At 37.1% G+C, this 9,553-nt stretch overlaps 1 long non-coding RNA gene across 1 annotated transcript; it reads left to right on the top strand.

The window, feature by feature from the left end:
- The first annotated feature begins 5,011 nt into the window (after positions 1 to 5,011).
- LOC133727871 (uncharacterized) lies at positions 5,012 to 6,800 on the top strand. Its single transcript, XR_009855404.1, has 2 exons — positions 5,012 to 5,204; positions 6,279 to 6,800. It is a non-coding gene; the product is annotated as an uncharacterized LOC133727871 (long non-coding RNA).
- Positions 6,801 to 9,553: the final 2,753 nt, after the last annotated feature.

Here is a 9,553-nt window from a genome sequence, read left to right as displayed (position 1 = left end):
TAATGATGTTTATTTGTAGTTCTATGGGCAAAGGCAAAGCACTCCTGAATGCTACAGATGAAGTGAGCTTCTCCCTTCTAGATTCTAGTGGGGGTTATTGGTCACGCATCGTGACCAACTGTTGAGGCAACTAAACAAAGTGCCAAAATATTCACATAAAAAATCATCAATACCGCCTACGACTCATGAATCATAACCTACCTATCATAGGAATACTTTGTATATGTTTCAGATTGATTTCGATCGAGAGATTAAAAAATTTATAATCTACCCACATCAACGTAAGAGATAATATATGTAACCAAAAAAAAAAAAATGTAAGAGATAATATATACAAGACATTCACAATAGTTATTATCCAATTGAGACTATTTTATTTTTTTGGAAGATGTTTTAAGCAGTGTTTTTAAAATTCCCACTTAGCGGTTATCAGCCAATTAAACTAGTTTGGACGACGCTTAGGTCAGTTGGATATAAAAAATATTTAAAGTATTTTTATATGTAAGTACTCATTATATGCTTAATTTTTTTTTACTATGTTTTCAATCAATTATACTAATAAGTATAATTTTTTATTTTAATTGCACTTAGTTATGTGTTGCTTAATAAAATAAAATTAAAATAAATATCCGCTTAGGCACCCGCTTAAGCCCCCCGCTCCTCCCCCACCACCCGCCGCCTAGTAATTTTAGAACAATGATCTTAAGTATGAATCCTTCCATGATTACCCAACACTGCTAGGAATCCATGTGCCATCGTCCAATTTCATTCACTGTTTGTTATTTTCCAATGTGATGATGTTGATGCTAGAGTTTTGTGGTGGCTGGTGAGTGCTCCACTTCTCAAGTGGCACAACTTCTCTTTCGCCAGCGGATCACTACAATAGGGTTTCTTTTGTTTCTTCTTTCTAAATTAGGAATCAAATACACTTTGATTGGTAAGAGATTTAGATTGGAATGACAAACAGAGAGCTAGGTTTTGGGGGACCATTCAAGTGGAGCACAATTTCACTAATTATAATGAAATTTCATGTTTTTGTTTGGTTGATCGAGCAGTATACAAAGTACACATTTTATTAAGGTATCAACATGACAAAAAGTAGAAGAATTGAAAAGAAATCTTCAGCATGACTGGGCATGGCTTAAGTACCTATAGCAATTCAGGCAATAGCTTACTTGGATTATAATTACTACAAATTGTGCTAATGTGTACGTATCAATTACGCTGCAACTGCATAACAACTTAATCGATAGTGAATCTGCGTCCACCGGTTTTAACATATTGAAACAAGACTGCTGAAAGTTTCAGGTACTGCATGGATACAGGAGAGAGTAAGTGAAGATTGGCAGCAATTCACTTCTAGGTCTAGCCCCATGAGTTAAACTCGGAAAATAAGAAAATGAATGAAGAAACCCTAAACCCTAAATCATATTGAATTCAAGGCCCCAAAGGCTTAGAAAGTTAGAATGACAGGATCTACCCTAAATTTCACCGCTGAAATTCAAAAAGGTCTTACGGGGTCCACTTTAGGAGAAATCCTACCGAAAATTTGGCAGAAATTCCCTTAAAAATTGACTACCCAAACCTGTAATATAAACTCAACACTCATATTACACAAATCCAACCCCCAACTCTTGAAGCCTACCTGCTCCCATAATAAAACCCAACTCCAACCAAAAATACATATGAGTCACTGCCCTTAAATCTCGATCATCAAATTACGATACGAAACAAGTAATACAGAATAAAGTAATCTATTTTAAACCAGAAATCGATAATACAAAATAAATCTCTAGCACTTCACTCGTACCGCTCACAAAGTGAATACTATCTGAGTTACCTCACTCGTAGCACTCACCAGACAACCACTAGGATCATGTCACCAATTTTACTCATCAAATGGCTAGTAGGATCATGTCGCCAGTTGTACTCATCAGACGGCTACTGGGATCATGTCACCAGTAGCACTCATCAGAATATCACTAAGATCATGTCACCAGTATCACTCATCAGACAGTTACTAGGATCATATCACCAGTAGCGCTCACCAGGCGACTACTAAGATCAGTTCGCCAGTAGTACTCACTAGGCGGCCACTAAATGGAAGATGCTGGAAGGACGGGTTACACTATACAACTACACACTTTAGCTGAAATATTTACAGTTTACTACTTACCGACATCTCGTGCCATCTAGAGGGTGCTGCCTACCAGATGATGCATCGGAAGGTACTGCCGACCAGAATATTCTTCTCACTCTTTCTGAAGTATCTGAATAACATATACACTAGGAACAACGACTAGAGGATACTACCGACTAGTCATTCATGTCATCAAGAAGATACTGCAAACCAGATGACGCATCAGAGGGTATAGCCAACCGGAATACTAGGAGCTGATGGCTAGAGGGTATTGCCAACTAACCATCTATGTCATCTAGAGGATACTGCCGACCAGATGACGCATTGAATCGTACTGCTAATCAGATAACTAGGAAGCAATGGTTGGAGGGTACTGCCAACTAACCGTTTCCTGCCATCTGGAGGAGGGTACTACTGACTGAATATATATTCTAGAGGATTGCTAACCAGGTAAGGCATGCATGCACTTGATAATGTAATTAACCTCCTTATTTAGGAATTTACCTTGCTATATATATATATATATATATATATATATATATATATATATATATATATATATATATATATATATATATTGAAATAAATCATCATAGATATTCTCATTGATAAAAAAGGTCAGGCAAGAATGGTCATTACATATATTTCTGCTGCCATCTATGGACAGACAAGAAGTTATGATGAACCATGGCGGTACATAGAATCCATTCATTAGACATGTCTTGCTCACTTATTTAAAGTATGCTTATTCAACTATGAGCTAGTAATGCATAGTAATGGGCTAGAGTTTAAACAAAAACTAAACTTTTCCCTTGCCCTTCAAGCTAGGGCTAGTAGGCTTTCATGCATACAGGCATACAACATACTTAAAACCTCTTTAACATGCACCTTCTTTGATTTTGAGAGGTTCTTATTCTTCGAACCCAAAGGGCGACCTCTCTTTTTCTTCACTTCTACCTTCTCAGTTTGCAAAATTTCTTTGGGCAACATTGCCTCTGCAAGTACTAACATCCCACTTGGTGTCTTAACAAACCCCAAGGACTTGGCAGTGAATATGTTGGTGAACTCTGGTATCTTCACTTTGTTTGTTGGAGCATGAACACTCATCTTCCTCTCAAGCAAATTTGTCAACAAAGATTTCTATTTTTTGGGAGAAGAAAAGGGGGATCTAGTGTAGGCCCTCTTCAAAGTGTCATGTGCATCATTGGACAGGTACAACTGCATGTGCTTCCACAACTGGAACCAGCACCATGCTACTGTCCTCACCATCGGTTGGTGTCAAGTCAGCATTGCAGATTATCACTGATTTGTGGACCTTGTTATCACAAGCACCAAACAGATATCAAACAATTAGGTGTAAAATTGGTGCCTGCAGGCCTTGAAACTTGAACACACCCTTGGTGAACTGCCCAGCAGCAACTCATGGAAGGGACGAGGCATATCGATCCTCTGCTCGACAACCTATGAATTTGGTTGTTTCAACAACGTAAGCTATAGTTTACGTTAAAAAAACTAAAATAGTGAAATATAGCTACAAATTATAAACAACGTATGGATAAATGGTAAAGAAAATTAGAGATAGATATATAACTATTTAAAATTCCTAGCTAAATATAACTAGCCATTTTACCAAAAGATATATTTGACTTTACTTTAGCTACTTTGTTGGAGATGCTCTTAGTTTATTTTTTATAGTTCTAATTTATAACATTTTTAGCTTAATCTTTTTAATTTTGGTTTGGAACATCAAGGCCTTATTATTTGAATTTAAATATTGGCTGGTGCTATTCACACACCCTTTTTATCTATTCACACACCCCTTTTTAATTTTCTATTACTTTAATTCAATATTTTTTTATAAATTACCCTAACTACCCTCTCTTGTAAATCTGTTTCTTTTTCAATTTTCTTTTTTCTATTTGGCAATTCAATCATGAATCAAACATAATTATACAATAAATCAATTTTTTTTATCTATAAATGAAGGAAAAATAATACGTTTATTAAGTGGAATGACATGTATTATTAGATAAAGAATATGCTTCTCAGGTAATCACCTTCATCCAACTGAATCCAAATTGTAAAGTTTGTCCTTATACTTTTCCAAGTACCAAACTCAATGCTTGTTGGTTTATGATTCTTAATCAAGGTGCATCATCCTGAAACAAAAAAAAAATAGAATTGACGTTCTATCCACTTCAGCCACATGCTTCCACACTGCAGCTGATGATGTGCACAAAATTTGGAGATGCTCTACATAATATTGAATGCAATGAGTTGCAATCTTCGTGTAGGGAAAAAATTATGTTCTACTAGCATAATATAGTAGAACAAATCATGTTTATAATCATAAGGCCATCATTATTAAGTTATTGTAAAGATCTATAATTGCTCAATGGATTCAAATACACCAAATAATTTCAGTTAGAATCTTACCAGGAATAATAGAGGCTCGAATGATCACTGAGCTCTTTTTTTTTTTTCATGTAAAATTTTCTCAAAAGATGGATCTAAAGTTTCTTATTCTACCATGATTAAACTTCAAAGCATCATATTAGATAGATAGAATGACTATGCTAGAGAAGTTTTTGATGAAAAAGAAAAGAGGGAATGGAAAAGAGTTGCGGGAAAATAAGAGTTTAGGATTTGAAGATGATTGACTTGTCAAATAAAAAATAAAATAAAAAACATAATTATAAGGAAGGGTAATTAGGGTAATTTTTAAAAGAAAATTGAATCAAAGTAATAGAAAAATAGAGGGGGTGTGTGAATAGAGAAAAAGGGTGTGTGAATAGCACCACCCTAAATATTTTGGATATTCATTTTGTTTGCTAATTTTATTGTTGGATTTTGAGTTTATAGATTTATTTTCATAAAATTCTTGTGAAAAGAAGAATTCAATGCATACTATTTTAAGGGCCCAACTTTTAATATTCGTCTCAAGTCTGAAAGTCTCAAGTTCAGCCCTGGAGCGAACAAGTTCACTAATGATTTGGGAATGGCATCCACCAAGTCATCATGGATCCTAAACTGCATAGTAATATCAAGAATAGTGAGAGTGGAGGTGAGTAAGAAGTTATTGTTTTTATATTTTGGATTACTGATTAAGTGGTTTCAATGGTTTGGGTTTCTAATTTTCTCTAGTTTCTTATAATTTTTTTTATTTTATTTTTTAATGATGGTTGAAAGCTCCTCTTTCTTCTATTTATGAAAGACTCCAGTCTCTCTCTAATTAGTTCCTCAGAGATAATTGTGCTATATATCTGGGTAATGTTTTTTCTTTTCTTTATTGAAGAATATATCTGGATTCTTATTGAAGAACTCATCTGGGTTCTTTTACAAGAACTCATACTAAGAAATAGAGTTTTTGGGATGGAGTTGCAGTGCATTCGAAGAGGGAAAAGTGAGTTGGATTTTTCTTAGAATTAGAGATTGGTGGCTGGAAATGATTGTGGGATTGAATTTTTGGAGTGGATTTTTGACATTTTGGTTGTTCATGTCGAATTCTGAGTTTTAATTCAAGAATTCATATTTTTTTTCTTTTGACGTGCTTAGACCATCTCCAACGGAGTGGTTATTTTCCACGTGGAGGCCTAACAACTATAAATGACAGATAAAAAATAAGTCCAACCCATATGTTATTTGCCACGTGGATGACAGTTTTGTTTCAATCTGTCAAATTTGACAGAGGCTGAGTCTTCTGTCTTTTAATTTTTGGGGAAATGCTCATTTACCCAATTGTAGCTTAAAATTTGCCCACTTGCTCCACTAACAGTTTTTTAACCCCATTTACCCAAAACACTCTAAGAGATTATTTCCCCTTTACCCAATTAATTCTTTTTTTCTTCTTTTTATTTATTTTTGAGAATTTTTTGCCCTCTCCCCCCTCACTGATTTCTCTCTCCTCCCCCCTCACCGATTTCTCTCTCTCTCTCTCTCTATCTCTCTCTGTCTCTCTCTCTCTCTCTCTGTCTCTCTCTGTCTCTGTCTCTGTCTCTGTCTCTGTCTCTGTCTCTGTCTCTGTCTCTGTCTCTCTCTCTCTCTCTCTCTCTCTCTCTCTCTCTCTCTCTCTCTCTCTCTCTCTCTCTCTCTCTCTCTCTCTCTCTCTCTCTCTCTCTCTCTCCCTCCATCCCTCCAGCAGGCTCTCGCCATCGCCGCGCCGGAAGTCGTCGTCATGCTCTCCGCGGCCAGGCTCGACGCCAAGCTGACGGTCCTCGTCGCTGAGAAGCTCGGCGAGGCCGGGTTGGACCTTCTGAAGGAAATCGACGACCGCCAGAAGAATCGGGTACGTCTTCGTTTTGCTTCTGTCTCTCTCGCCGGCTTCTGATCATCACGGAAATCGCAACTTCATTGTATCTCCGGTCCCAGGCTGCAACCGGAGTCGTTGCAATCGGAGTCAAATCAGTGTGAAGGCAAATGGTCAACCGGAATTGTTGCAAAATGACTGGAATTGTGGGCAAAATCGTCAACAGGAGTCGAGATTATTGGGGGGCAATAATGTGTCTTAATTGTTGTAAATTCTCTATAATTGTGTTCAGTGATATTTTCCTTTGTGTTTAAAGACTGCTTCTAATGTGTTTTGGTATTTCTGATATATTATTGGGGGGCAATAATCTGTTTATTGCAGGGCAATAATATACTTGTTTTGTTATTGTTTGGAGGAATATGGGTGATCCTTTTGTTGTTAGGTGCATTTATTCTTGTTAAGAGGCCACCCGGGAGGCCTAGGGTGAAGCGGTTCAAGTGAAGTGGAGAGTGTGAAAAAAAATGCCAATTCGTTGTGGACTTAAATTCACCAAGTATTGAATTTGAATACCTGTACTTTTGTAAACTAATTTAAAACCAAACTGAGTTACTTCTGACCATCTATAAAAAAATTATTGGGGGGCAATAAAGTTTTTATGACCTCCCAATAAACCTAATTATTTTGGTTAATGAATCTAGCAGCATTTTGTTGAAATGACCTGTAATAAATGAACCACAGTTAAGACATTATTGCGGGACAATAATCTGTCTATTGCCTCCCAATAGACCACCCCAAAAATCACCAGTTTCTATCATTGACAGATTATTGTACTTTAATAAACTCAAATAAACTCAAAACAACATAAGACTTATCAAAACTCTAATTTCAGTAATTAATTAACCACAGTTAAGAAATTATTTGGGGGGGGGGGGGGGGCAATAATCTGTCTATTGCCCCCCAATAGACCACAGTTTTGACGTCGTCCGAGACCTGCAAGCGAAGCCCAGACCCGATTCCGGCATGGAGAGCTTCCCGGACATCTGACGAACAAAACCGGCAAAGCCCAGAGGGGTTGGGATCATGGAGTTGGATGGTGTCATCCTCTGGTGGTCCGACAGTGGGACAGAGCGGCGGCGGTGGAGGCCGACATCGACGGTGGAGTGGTGGGCGTGGTGGCTTAGAGAGAGAGAGAGAAAGAGAGCCTGAGACGAGGTTAGAGAAAGAGAGAGAGAGAAATCGATGAGGGGGAGGAGAGAGAGATATGAGTGTAATTTGTTAATTAAAATGAGGGCAATATTGTCAAACACTGTTAAATTGGGTAAATGGGGTTAAAAAACTCTTGATGGAGTAAGTGGGCAATTTTTGGGCTAAAATTGAGTAAGTGGTCACGGCCCCTTAATTTTTTATTATTTCTCTCTCTTCTTGCTCTTTCATTCTCGTCTCTCTCTTTCCTACCCAAACCAAAGCCAAAGTCTATAGATCTGCAATTTTGACATAAAAGAAGCAATACTACCTAAAATTTTAAGAGTATATCAGTAGAAATCTAATTCCAATAAGATTATTACTCGAATTAAAATTTTGATTGGTGTACCCAAAGCATCAGATCGTTTAAAGATGTGAAGATCAAGAAGGGGAAAAGCAGTTTGGGTTCAGAGGAAGAAGATGATTGCTGGGTAAAAAGGTCTCTGCAAAAGAGATGGATCAAGAATACCTACGCCCAAATAGTACTTCTATGGCTGGCGATGGCGATGATTGATCAGTATTTGAAAAAAAAAAATGAATACGATGGAGAGATTAGAGAAACAACCCAAACAGGAAAGGAAGATAAAGAAGGAAAGAGAAAACAGTCCAAACAGATGAGATGAGATCTAAAAAGGATGGTCGATGGTCCTCCACCATCTTTGATCAGAATCTTCTTAACTTTGGTCTGCCTTATTTACAAGATTAATTGATGTTCAGAAAGATAGAGAGGAAAAGAGAGAAGGAGAATGAAGAAAGGAGAGAAGTAAAAAACAGAAGAAAGGAGAGAAGAAAGTAATAAAATAATAATTTTTTTTGACCCATCTATTGAAGTAGAATTCTAGTAAATGTCAAATTGCCATGTCAGCTGTCAAATTTAAATTTGACAAAAACCAAAAGACATCTCTGCTGGAGATGCTCTTAAAAATACATTTTTGCCCTTCAATAACAAATCGCGTGCTTACCAGTTCATCACTTTTGACGGAGTCGTCATTGAAAATAAACGGAAATACATCGTCGATATCAAAATATAACTTTAGGTTTCAAAATGGTAGTGTTGTGCGTCTTAGTATCAAATTGGCTTTGGCACTAAAGTTAAGGGATTGGTGGTGAATTTAACTCTAATATCAAAAGCCATAAATTTTCAGGGATCTCCATTTACTCACCAAACTTTTGGTCTTTCTCAGCACTTCAACTGCCGAATGTTCGAAGCTATATAGGGCTGATCTAAAATTCTTATCTATACAGTTGTTCTGACTTCTGAGAGGTACAGATAATGAAAAATGAACAAAAAGTGTAGAGGATCATTTTTAGTCCCATTTCGGTCTGTGGGGCTTAAACACAGTTGGCTTCCAGCAGTCATGGCCTACGCAGAAGCTTTAGAGAACCCAATGTCCAGCATGAAATTCCTATACGGACAGTCAACAACTTATTTCACAGTTTTTGACTACTTCAAGGAAGACGCATGAATGAAGATGATCAACATGCATGCGAGCAAAATCTACTAGTAAAGCAAAGCAAAAACCATATGCTAATGCAACAGAAAGTTTCCAACCTTGGGAGAGAAGAAGCGTGTTCAAGGGCTAGAATCCTGCGAGGGTTTTAAGCGATCACAGCGATTGAATATAGACTAGTCTGCTTTCCTCCCTCTCACTCAACTTTCAAATTTTCAAATTTTACATCCCGTTTATTTTGTAAGATTAATCTCGTTCCGCTGAAAATTTTCGTGGATTATGAAATAACTCATCTATAAATTCTTTGGCAACAGCTGAGACATCATAGATGTCCTTCCTTGGTTCTTTGTCTTTTGGTTTTCCATTGCCACGAGTGGACTTGGTGGTATCTCTTCAACCCCAAGCAACATCATAGTAGCAGGAATAGTCATGATCGGATCGTGATCTACTTGGTATGGATCATCGATCACTTTT

This window comes from Rosa rugosa, chromosome 2, assembly GCF_958449725.1.
Source record: "Rosa rugosa chromosome 2, drRosRugo1.1, whole genome shotgun sequence".
Lineage (NCBI taxonomy): Eukaryota > Viridiplantae > Streptophyta > Magnoliopsida > Rosales > Rosaceae > Rosa > Rosa rugosa.
Note: the sequence above shows the minus strand (reverse complement) of the source record. Positions and strands in the feature narration are given on the sequence as shown.